This window comes from Microtus ochrogaster, chromosome X, assembly GCF_000317375.1.
Source record: "Microtus ochrogaster isolate Prairie Vole_2 chromosome X, MicOch1.0, whole genome shotgun sequence".
NCBI lineage: Eukaryota > Metazoa > Chordata > Mammalia > Rodentia > Cricetidae > Microtus > Microtus ochrogaster.
Window position 1 is genome coordinate 13,388,378 of NC_022026.1, and position 12,941 is coordinate 13,401,318.

At 39.5% G+C, this 12,941-nt stretch overlaps 1 pseudogene; it reads left to right on the top strand.

Annotated features, from left to right (window-relative positions):
• The window catches only part of LOC101997747, a 69,869-nt pseudogene that overhangs the window by 18,792 nt on the left and 38,136 nt on the right, over nucleotides 1-12,941 (top strand).

The window sequence follows — 12,941 nt, forward strand, 5'->3', positions numbered from 1 at the left end:
CCCTAAGTACTGGAATTACAGGTGCACACCACCGCATGTGACAGATTTTAATATTTTTTCTGTTAAAACTTGGAACAATGTTTAGGGATAAAGTTGAAATATGAGGGAGAGTATAGACCAACCCTTAGTTTCTGGCTTGGCTGTCCAGTTGCTAGTACTCTTGTTTCTTTTTGGTATGAAGTGTAGTCTATAGAAACTCTCAGTCATTAATATACTACTCTGGGGACTTTTGCTACATCTGACAACACTTATATTATTTGCCTAATTTTTACTTTTTTGTTTTGTTTGTGAGACTATGTAGCCCAGGCTAGCCTTGAGCTCATGGGGAGTCTCCAGTATCAGTCTCTTGAGTGCTAGGATTGCAGGTGTGTGCCACATGTCTGACTTTTGTCTGCTTTTTAAAAATTCACTTTTAAATTCAGATTTATTTAGAAAGTAAATTACAACTCCTTGTAATTTTCAGATTTAATGTACCCACCAACACACACACACACACACACACACACACACACCACACACACCACACACACACACAAGCAGGCACGAATGCATGGACATGCACACTCACACACACAGTGGGTGACTGACTTTTCTTGAGATGGGGTCTCATGTCACTCTCTGGGCTGTCACAAATTCACTGTGACTCTATGATGACAATGAATTCTTTATCCTCTTGCCTTCACCTCCTAACTGCTAGTTTGCCCTGTCACTCCCAGATTTTAAGTTATTTTATGTGTTCTCTGTGTGTGTTTGCTTGTTTCCCTTTATATTTTGAGTTTTAATGAAATATATGTATGTAAATATGACTTACATAATCATAAACACTTTAGTATACCTAATTTTTCTTTAAATAATAATTTTTGAATTTTAAGTTTTCTTTTTTTAGATTTATTTATTTATTATGTATACAGTATTCTGCTTGCAAGCATGCCTGCAGACCAGAAGAAGACACCAGATCTCATTACAGATGGTTGTGAGCCAACATGTGGTTGCTCCGAATTAAACTCAGGACCTATGGAAGATAGTCAGTGCTCTTAACCTCTGAGCCATCTCCCTAGCCCCAAATTTTAATTTTTTAATTAAAATATTTTCCATACAATGTATTTTGATTATATTTTCCCTTCTCATCATTCATTCCAGATCCTTCCCATCTCCCGTGTCCATCCTACTTTATGTTCTTCCCCCACCAAATGCTGGTTTTAAAAGGATACTTAAAATTTCAGGGTAAGAATTATGAGACAAAAGAATTAGGGAACTATTGAGACTCTTAAAATCAAAGTGACAAAACAGTTGTTTGAGAGGGGATGTTCATGCTTTTAAATTTACAAACACATTACATTGTCATACAACTATTCTGCCATGATTTGATTTTAATCAAAACCTATGATACTTGATCAAAGCCAAACACAATTTAAGGAAGTACTTGAGTTTAACAATTTAAAAATGAGATTCTTTTTCTTTTTAAAAGGTATATTAAAAACAGCAGAGCAGAGTAGCAGGCTAGAAAGGGACCTAAGTACTCATGGGAATGTATATTTATTATAAAGGCAATATATCACATCAACAAAAAAAGTTTGATAAATGGTATTTGTTCAAAGAAAGTTTTGGAAAAATTTTGTAAGGTGTCTCCATCAAAACCTTGTCCTGACCAGGTGTGGTGGCACACGCCTTTAATCCCATTACTTGGGGGGCTGAGGCAGGTGGATCTTTGTGAGTTAGTGGCCAGATTGGTCTACAAAGAGAGTTCCAGGACAGCCAGAGCTGTTACACAAAGAAATCCTGTCTCAAAAAACCAAACCAAACCAAACAAAAACAAAATCAAAAAACCACTCCCCCAAAAATCATTGTACTCAAATGGAGTTTAAGCAAATGGACCTGAATTTGTTCGTTTGTTTGAAACAGGGTCTCATGCATCCCAGACTGTCTTTCAACTCACTGAGTAGTCAATCAGGACTTCGAACTTATCTTCCTGCCTCTCTCCAAAAGATTACAGATGTGTATCGCCATATCAGGTTTATATAGTGCTTGGGCTCAAACCAGGTGCTTTGTCCATACTAGCCAAGTGTTCTACAACTGAACTGTATCCATTAACTGAAGGATAATAATTTTCAAACCCCCAGTCATGACCTATTGTTTTTTACACAAACTATTATGGAATATGAACACTCTCCACCCTATCCCCCATACACAAAACAGACAAAAATGTAATATAATTTTAAAAATTATAATGGTTCAATTTTAGAAAACAAAGACTTAATATTGCCTACTATCATTCTTCAGCATGTAAGCTTCAAAGTAATATATCTTTGGATTATACTGTGCTAGAGTGTTTGATTAACAACTGTGCTGTTTGAGGGTCTGAGACGTGACTCAGTAAAGTACATGCCAATCATGCACAAAGCCCTGCCTTTGATGTCTACACTGCACAAACTAGGTATTGTGACATATACCTGTGATTCTAGCAACTGAGAGTCCAGCCTGGGCTACATGAGATCCTGTATTGAAAAAAAGTGTGTGGTTTGAGTTGCTGACTTGAGTTTCATAAAAAAAGAAAACCTATTAAAAGGATTGTGGCTTGGAATTAGTATGGAATTACCAACAATTTCTGAAACAGCCTTAAACATATGCATGATATTTTGTACTATACATTTATATGATGTGACATTCTTAGTATTGATTATAAAAATCAAAATATTGATGAATGCTGAAAACACTGAAGATATTATTTTCTACAATGTCAATACTGAGCCAGGATTTTAATTCACTCTAGAAAAATAATTAAGTACATCTATCCCATTAGTATTAAAAATTTCTTTCCTCTTTAATGCATGCTAAAATTATATGGTACCAAAGGATTATTTTCTTAATGATTTATCAGTAAATGTTTAGTCTGCATATCTATTTTATATGCCTAATATACTCAAGGTCACGTAAAATTTTCTTGGATGAGAAAACACGGGTCAAATGGGTGGAGAAAGTGGGGCAAGGGAAATGGCTCAGCAGGTAAAAGCAATTATTGTATAAGCCTGATGATCTAAGTTGGTAACTCTCGAACCCATGTAGAAGCTGAACAAAGTGGCACATGTCTGTAATCCTTGCACTTGTATAGTAAGATGGGAGGCAGAGACAGGGAATTTCCCAGAGGCTCCTGCACATCTAGATCACAAACTATGCCATCGCTATACACAGTGTAGCAATAAGAAAGACTCTTCTTCGAAACAAGGTGGCAAACGAAGGAAGAATTAAAAGGAGAAAGAGAAGGAGGAAGGAAGGAAACAAGAAAGAAAGAAGAGAAAAGTTAAAAATCAAAACAACACAGGTCAAAGACTCGAAGCAGTTTCCAAAAACTGGCGTGTGTATGCTCTCGTGCTTACACACTCAGATGTACCATATACAGCTGCAAAAATAAATACAGTTTTAAAAGAGTGGATAAAGTTTAATAAGCCCTGTCCTTATCATGTCTGGTGCTTGTAGTTCCAACACACTGGAAAATAAGACAGGGGAATTGCTATGAGTTTGAGGCTAGACTTGGTTACTGGCTTTGTTAAGGTTCCTATTGCTGTGATGAAACACACCCTGACAAAAAGCAAGTTGAGAAGGAAAGGGAAGAAAAGAAGAGGAAAGGGTTTATTTGATTCACACTTCCTATTACTGTTCATCGCTGAAGGAAGTCAGCACAGGAACTCAAACAGGGCAGGAACATGGAGGCAGGAGCTGATGCTGAGGCCGTGGAGGAGTGCTGTTTACTAGCTTGCTTCCAAGGCTTGCTCAGCCCGCTGTTTTTTGTTTATTTGTTTGGTTTGGTTTGGTTTGGTTCTTTTGTTTTCCAGGATAGTTTCTTTGTGTAGCTATTGCTGTCCTGGAATTTGCTTTGTACACCAGCCTGGCCTCAAACTCACAAAGATCGGTCTGCCTGTCTGCCCCTGGCTCCCAAGTGCTGGGATTAAAAGCATGCAGCACCTGGCTTGAGCCTGCTTTCTTATAGACACTAAGACTATCATCCACAGTGTGCTGAGCTCTGCCTCATCAGTACTAGTTAAGAACATGTCCTATAGCTGGATCTTATGGAGGCATTTTCTCAATTGAGGTTCCTTCCTTTCAGATGACTCTGGCTTGTGTCAAGTTGACATAAAAGTAGCCAGGAAAGCTTTATAGTGAATTTCAGGCTGGCCTGGGCTATATGCGGAGTGAGATCTGTGAGATCTTGTCTTAAAAACACAATAAGCAGCCCTGTCCTAACCTACTAATATTTTATCACTAATAGCCTGCCATTGTTACCACATTTTTACTTGCATGTATCTGTAGAGACCCTATGTCCAAACAAAAGTCAGGTTCATGGGTATTGGGAGTTTGAACTTGAGCATATCCTCTTAGGAGGCATATATTCTTAGGAGACATATCCAACCCTAAATAACTTATTGCAAAACTACCTGCTAGCCAGGCAGCGGTGCTACACGCCTTTAATCCCAGCACTTGGGAGGCAGAGGCAGGCGGATCTCTGTGAGTTCGAGACCAGCCTGGTCTACAAGAGGTAGTTCCAGGACAGGCTCCAAAACCACAGAGAAACCCTGTCTCGAAAAAGCAAAAAAACAAAAACAAAAACAAAACAAAAAAACTACCTGCTAATCCCCATGAGAAAAACATTTATTCACTCTTCCTAAGGCGTTATTACCATAAACCTTTTAGTTAGTACAGTGAAATATTGCCCATTTTCTTCTAAAATCTGTGGAAAAATGTTTGTTTGTTCTTCCTAAAGCATTCTTACCATATTTACATATTACAGTGAAATATTACCTATTTTCTTCCAGTCTCTCTCTCTCTCTCTGCCCCCACCTCTGTGAATGTATTGTATAGCCATCAGAGACTGATATCAGATGGATGTGTTTTCCTCATTTGCTCTCCATCTAAAGTTTGAGACAGGATTCATCACTGAATCTGCCCCTTGCTGATTAGTTATACTAACTGGTCCGTATGTCCCAGAGACCAGCTTCGACAAGGATGCCGCAACTTACCAGGGTAGGGGCATGGGGATTAGAAAAATAAGTAGGGAGAGCAAAGACATGAGTGAAAATAATAAAAAGAAACATAGGATAGTATTGGGAGGGAGTCCCAGTGAATACTGAAAATCGTTTCTGTTTAATTTCCATTTGCTTAAATACCCCGACCCCAAAAGATAGGGGTAAGATTAAAAACTGCATTCACATGATATAAGGAATGAAGAGACCAGGTGAGGGATTGCAGGCTACATTCTTAGTTAAAAACATTCTGTTGCCAGAACAAGACATGTAATGCTCACACCCTAGACCAAAATATTCTGTAGGCAAACCTCTCCCTGAGTAGAATCCATAGTTACCTCCCTAAAGGAGTAGGAACCTAATTGAATCCTTAGACTTTTATTGAGGGAGAAACAGACCTATTCTTAATACCTGAAATATCAGGGCTGGATATTAGCCACGCCTGTTGACAATAGCTTTGAGAAAGTAGAACTCTCTAATCTAAATCAAGAGGGAATGGAGCCTTGATCTTTGTTTGAGGTAGAAACAGACCTACTTCTTAATACCTGAAATACCAGTTCTGGATATTAGCCATACCTGTTATTTGAACTGCTGATAATAACCTTGAAGGAACAGAAGTAAGTTCCAACATTCTGACCTTTTGTCAAAATCGACAGGCGTAAAGCTTGTATGAGCTTACAGAGGTGGAAGTGGCAAGCACGGGGCCTGCACAGGTCTGCAGCGGATGGGCACAGTTCTGGGCAGGTCCTCTCCCTTATAAAGGGTTAATGAAAATATATTTGCATTTGTTTTTCTTGAGAGGACAGCTTTAGTATCAGTAGAGTCTATTAGGTGAGTGGCAGAATCTGCTAATGATTGGAGCTCTCTTAACAGTTGAATAAGAAAGCTCAAGAATTATTGAGAATTCTATCCCTGAACATATATAGGAAGAGCCTGGAGGCCCACTTTTAAATACATTGAACAATTAGAGATCTGACATTGTACCTTGAGCCCTAGTAAATGCCCAAAGAGATTTTCATTGATCTCCATTTGATATACCCAGAAGTTGGGTGCGTGGATTTTAGGAACCTCTAGTCACTTTCCATAATGGCTACACTAATTTAGCTACCATTAGTAGTGTATATTAGTAACAACTTTCATTACTTAAGCTTGGTGCTTTATACATAGTAGGCTCTCACATATCTGGGTGCTTACAAATATGATTTATTCTTCACGTACTTAATATCTTAGCCCTACAGTTAAATTTACAAGCTATTGAAAATAGGTGAGTCAAAAGAAGGACAAAGCCATTCTCTGGTAGAATTTATTTTGGTTCTCTTCAGGTGAAAGGAATGTTCTTTTTTTAAAAAAGATTTTATTTATTCACTATGTATACAGTATTCTGCCTGCATGTCGGCCTGAATGTCTGCCTGCAGGCCAGAAGAGGGCACAAGATCTCATTACAGATCATTGTGAACCACCACATGACTGCTGGGAATTGAACCCATGGCCTTGCACTTGCTAGCGCTCTACCACTGAGCTAAATCTCCAACCCCTGAAAGTAGCTTTTTTTTTGGGGGGGGTGTTTGAGTCAGGGTTTCTCTACGTAGCTTTGGAGCCTGTCCTGGAACTTGCTTTATAGACCATGCTGGCCTGAAACTCACAGAGATACCACCTGCCTCTGCCTCCCGAGTGCTGATATTAAAGGTGTATGCCACCATGCTCAGCAGGAGTGTTCTTTTTACATTATTATTATTAAAAATTTCCACCTCCCATTTCCCTTCCCCATCCCCCCACTTTCCCTCCCCCTCCCTCTCCAGTCCAAAGAGCAGTCAGGGTTCCCTGCCCTGTGGGAAGTCCAGGGTCCTCCCCCCTCCATCCAGGTCTAGGAAGATGAGCATCCAAACAGACTAGGCTCCCACAAAGCCAGTACATGCAGTAGGATCAAAACCCAGTGCCATTGTCCTTGGCTTCTCATCAGCCCTCATTGTCCACCATATTCAGAGAGTCCGGTTTTATCCCATGCTGTTTCAGTCACAGTCCAGCTGGCCTTGGTGAGCTCCCATTAGATCAGCCCCACTGTCTCAGTGGGTGGGTGCACCCCTCGCGGTCCTGACTTCCTTGCTCATGTTCTCCCTCCTTCTGATCCTCATCTGGACCTTGGGAGCTCAGTCCAGTGCTCCAATGTGGGTCTCGATCTCTATCTCCATCCATCGCCAGATGAAGGTTCCCTCTGGATGGAACTCCTCAGCCAGGAATATTCTTAAGTATAGTTTTAGGTAGTACATAGAGTCCCATTTGTTGGGTACATTTAGGAACAAATGTATTTTAAATCATGAAGAACTATAGGTGAGTATCATATTCATTAGTGTAACTCCAATATTCCAAGTCAAGAGAGGGAGGCCAGTGGATAGTGAGTTTAAAAAGTGCTCTAAATAAGGAATGTAATGGAAAGTTTCCCCCTTTCTTCCTTATCAGCTATAAACATACAGATGAAAATCACCTAACTTGCAATGAACCCCCTTTAGAAATTACTGAAGAAGATACAAATAATTTTATCATGGTCTACACATATTCTGTGAAATTTGAGGCAAGTATTCCATGCTCTCATGTTGCTTTTTATAGACTAGACACATAAATAGTATGTATTTATCTTAAAGCTGAAGCTTTCATCACTCTAAAGTCGTAGGAATGAGATTAGAGCATGCATAAGGCCGTGGTTCCTACTTGAATTAGTCTAGCTGTCTGTCTCTCTCACTCCCCGCCCCTATCCTCCCCTTCTACCTCTCTTCTTCCTCCTCCTCTTCCTATCTCACTCCCCACCCCTATCCTCCCCTTCTACCTCTCTTCTTCCTTCTCCTCTTCCTATCTCACTCCCCGCCCCTATCCTCCCCTTCTACCTCTCTTCTTCCTCCTCCTCTTCCCACTTTCCCCTTCTCCCTCCAGTGTCTGCCGTGTCCCATCTGTCCTGGAATTTCAGATCCTCTTGCCCTTACCTCTTAAGTGCTCTGATTATAGCTGTGCACCACCATGTCTTGTTCACATCTCATGTCATTTAATTCTTCTTTTCAGAATATGTAAAAGAGCAGATAATTTTCTGGGTTTGGTATGTTTATATACATATATGTACACACACACATATGAAGCTTCCTAATGAATATTCCCGCCGATGTTCCCATTTTTTGTAAACTGCTTGTTTTTATATTATTTTACTTATTTTTGTTTAATACTTTGGGGTACAGAAATATAGTTTTATCCCTATATGAAGTTTATCAAACCTACTTTGAAGTTACTACTTTAGGCATGAGTCAAACTTTAGGTGTCGCATGTGACTAGTGGCTGTTCCCTTGGTGGAGGTACGGACCTCCACATGGGTCCTGTCTCTTTGGCTTCCACGTATTTTTTCCTGCTTCTCCTAGTATAGGAAATTTCATCACACCCTGTGACATGGATTGATTCTAGACTCTGTAACTGGGTGAACTACAGTACGGCATCCTGCTTTGAACCATGGAAGTCTTACATATGCCTCCGGTGTACAGACATTCAGGAGATGGGATCGGGGCACAGGTAGAATCTTGACATGAGGATGGCACAGGGGCATAAATGGAAAACCAAATTCTGTACACACATTGAACCACTTAATGGAGGTCAGTGCCATGTAGGAACTACATGCTCCTAACCACCTGAGTTACAACCTCTGCACTTGGGACTGTTTCCCCTGCCACCCTAAGGCAGCCAGCCACCTACAAAGTGCTGTCTAGACTTACGGGTTTAGGAACTGTGAGTGACGTTGTGAGTTTGAGCCCCCGATCAGGCAAATATTGGCCACAGAGAAGTTCAGATGTGGCATGATAATCTTTAGTTTTTCAAGTTTTGTTTGGAAACGTAGTGAGAGAGAATTTCGCTTTGTAGGACAGGCTGACCTGGAACTCATTGTGCTTTAACCTCCTAGGTGTTTGAGTTACCACTATGAGCCATCATGCCTAGATCTTACTTTGCCTTTTATTTAAGAATCTTTGTGAATGTATTTTAATGTCTTCAGAGAATGATACATGTTCTCAAGTAATACAAAACCAGTTTATAATACATTTATTCAAAAGGGAAGATTGAATCAATTATATTAGCATTTGAGTGAATACTGCTTTGCTTTTATGACAAATATTTTAATTCTGATTACGAACTCATTGCCTTCATTTTTACTCTTATGAATTAGGAATATTGAGTTTATTATGAACTATTGAACACTGGTCTAAAGTCCATGTATTCCTAATGCTCTTATAAATCGTTTTATAGCATTGAAAAGCCTGAGGCAGAACAATAATGAGCAAGAAGCTAGCCTGAGCTACATAGTGAGAGCCTATTTAAAAACAAAAGCAAATATTATACTTCATGTACTCTCATTTAACCCACTAGGTCCATTTAGTGTGGGAAAGCAAATTAAGTTTGGGTAGTGGAGGATGAATTTGTTCAAAATATGTCGTATGCATGCAGTGACTTCCCAAACAACTAAAAACCCAACCAAGCAAAAATAACCCTTACTGTTTTTCTTTTTCTTTTTCTTTCTTTTTTTTTTTGAGACAGGTTTTCTCTGTGTAACAGTTCTCGCTGACCTGGAACTCGCTTGTAGACCAGGCTGGCCATAAACTCACTGACATCCGCCTGCCTCTGCCTCCCAAGTGCTGGGATTAAAGGCATGCCACCACTGCCTGGCCCTGCTTTCTTTTTAAAATTTTTAGTGGAAATAGATTCTTCTCTCACCCAATATATCCTGGCCACAGTTTCCTTTCATTTTACTCCTTCCAGGCCCCCTCTGCCAGATCCGCTCCCCCTTTGTTTCTTCTTCAGAAAGGAGCAGGCCTGCCTCCCAGAGAAAACAGCCAGATAGGACACAAGATCCAGTAAGACAAGGCAAAGCTGTCATACTGAGGCCGGACCTAATAGCAGGAAAAAAGTCCTAAGAGGAGACAAAAGAGTCAGAGACAACCCTACTCCCACTGTCAGGACAGGAAACGCCAAGCTAACAGCTATAACATATATGCAGAAGGCGTGTGTGTGTGTGTGTGTGTGTGTGTGTGTGTGTGTGTGTGCAGACCTATACAGGCCTCTCGCTGTTTTTTTCCACCTCTATGAGCCAATGCGAGCCCTATTGTTTTCATACTCCCAAAGAAAAATCTTTATGCTTCATGGTAATGATAAACGTTTCTGGTGTGGATTAAATAAATTAAATAAGCTCTGCTTGTGAGCTAGCCTGAGACCACCTACATATATGCACTGCATGCTTTGTTTGCTTGTGGAGTGTGGAGTGTGGAACTCAGGGCACAATTTGTAACACTGAGCTATACTTTTAGCCTCATGGCATTGTTTCATTGGGAAGAGCAGTTTGGATTTTCAGACAGCATAAGCCAATAGTGAATTATGAATTGCAAGTTTTGGGGTCTGGCTTGCCCAACTAATGTTGGACTCTGAGGACATTCATTTTCTCCTTGCTTGGGACACCAGTTTCCTTCTAATAAAATGAGGGAGACACACTGGACCAGGGAGTTTCAAGTCTCTCAGAGTGATGGCCCTTTAATAACAAATGTTTTGGGACTCTCCTTTTACTATTCTGTGTTGTGACTAATAGGAAAAAAATCAGTCCGTGTATGTAATTTTAACAAATACCAGTGTAACATCCTAACGATAACATAAAGGGGAGATAGTAGTAACTTTAAAAAATAATATACCCTTTGTGTATTTTATCCATTTTATATGCTTGTGTCTATGTGTATAGTCATTGTAAGTGTGATAATGGGAAGACAAGAATATTACAAATTGTTGCCCAAATACTGCTATTTTTCAAATGATGCTATGACTTCTTGAAATGTCAGTCAATTTTGGTAACATGCCAAGACAAGTACGGTACAACTTTCTCCTAATTTAATATGACAGTTACCTTCTTGAGCGAGAATATTTATTACATATTAAAATCATATAAAATACTTTATGAAGCAAAGTTGAACTCAGAGGGTAGGCAATCACAAGCCGTTTTTCACGTACGTGACTTTTGAAAGGTGTGAGGCACAGCACAGTTCTCCTGGGTTTTCTTTTGTGTCATCTCCCTGTGCCCTGCAGGACACCTGGCTTCTGAATGCCGGTAGCAGACGCATGTTTTCATTATGCCCTGTAGGGGGTGCTGCTCCTCCCGTTGAGAACCATTGGGCTAGCGATCGAATTCCCGACAAAACTGAGTCTCTGCATAATTTCTATTGACGATGACACATCACGGGGTACTATATTATGGATAAAGAAGTCTTTGTTTCCCCCCTCGTTGCTGTGTCACTGTTACCAACATTAAAAACCTATTTGTCATATATTATTTTATGAGAATTGCTAGTTTACAAAAAGATTTTGATACTTTGGGATAGGAAAACCAAGAATAAGTCATTAATTTTAAGCAGTTAAGAATAAGGTTCTCTCTTACTTCGTTATCTTTTTATATTTGTCATTGTTCTCAAGCGCTTTAGATTTTTTAAATAGTTATTTATTTTCGGGATGACTAATTCACATAATGACCTATTATTTCCAGCAGATGGCAGTGTTTAGTACAAAAAGATGTTTAAACACTTAGCTGATTTTTTTTTTCCTCCAGATTTTGTTTTTGTTTTTGTGTTTGAGATGGGGTCTCATGTAGTGCGGGCTGCCTTGACTCAACTATGTAGCTGAGGATAACATGAACTTGTAAGAAGCAAAGTTGTTGAGTTATAGTAAAAGAAGTGGTCTTTTATTTTAACTTAAATAATATTGATAACAGCTGTAATATTTGCAGGTGCTGTCTATTGGAAAGTATGAGGAAATTCTCTATCTACCTTTGTTCTCGTATCTCTGATTTGTCTTTCTGAAAGCATAACCTTTGTTTTTTTCTAATTTATCCTTCCAGAACAATATTTGCATCTGCCATATAGGTATATAACTTTCTGGGGGCAGGGAATGAGATTTGAAAAATTAAAAGATGATTATTACGTGTTCCTGGTGTGTGTGTGTGTGTGTGTATTTAGGTTAGGGGACTGCTATGTGGGGTCTATGCTCTCGTTTCCTGTCCCTTGGCTCTGGGAATCAAACTCACTTGGCCTGCTCATGCAGCAAGTACCTGCTGGGCAGGAGAGCATAATTTTGCCAAATGTACTTCCCACCTTTTTAAAGTCAGTTCTGTCTTGGACATGTCACTTGTCAATGCATTTCCTTCTTTCTAATGCCAGCGCAGATCACTACCATCTATCCTTATCCTGAAGAGCCTTTTGGTTGTGCGGATTAAATTTTCCAAATATTACAGGGACTCATTACGTAAAATTTTATGTACTTTTGCAAGCATTATAAGAGGTTCCAATGGAAATGGAAATAAGTCAGGATAAAAGGGTAAAGGGAGTGCCTGATGGGTTTGAGACTACACAAAAAATAATAGCAAAAAGATGCTGTCTTGTTGGACAGCAACAATTTTCTTTCAAGGTCTGTCCTTAACCTTTTCCTTTTTCTTTTGAGACAGAGTATTTCTGTGTGCCCTGGAACTCGCTCTGCATACCATGCTGGCATTGAACTCAATGAATTCAACATTACTGAGTGAAAAGAAGCTTAAGATATAATTAGTAGCTATTATGATTCCATGAAACTGGAAGGATAGGGGCAAAGGCCCATGCAGAATAGGCTTCTATACGCTTCTGAGTAATAAATCACAAATGGTCAGATAAAGTTTAGTCGTTTGATTTTATGTTTTCATTTTAGGAAAGCAAAATGACCAAGTGGTCTTCTGAATGGGATTATGATTTGGAGTCAGCAACTGAGATCAACATTCAGTGGACTGGGTAAGCACTTTGTAAAATAAAGACAAAGTAGCTGCAGGATAGCAAGTATAAATGATGAATTTTTTTCAGATCTTTGAGGTGAGAGTGGGCACAGGGGATTGAGCCTGGGATC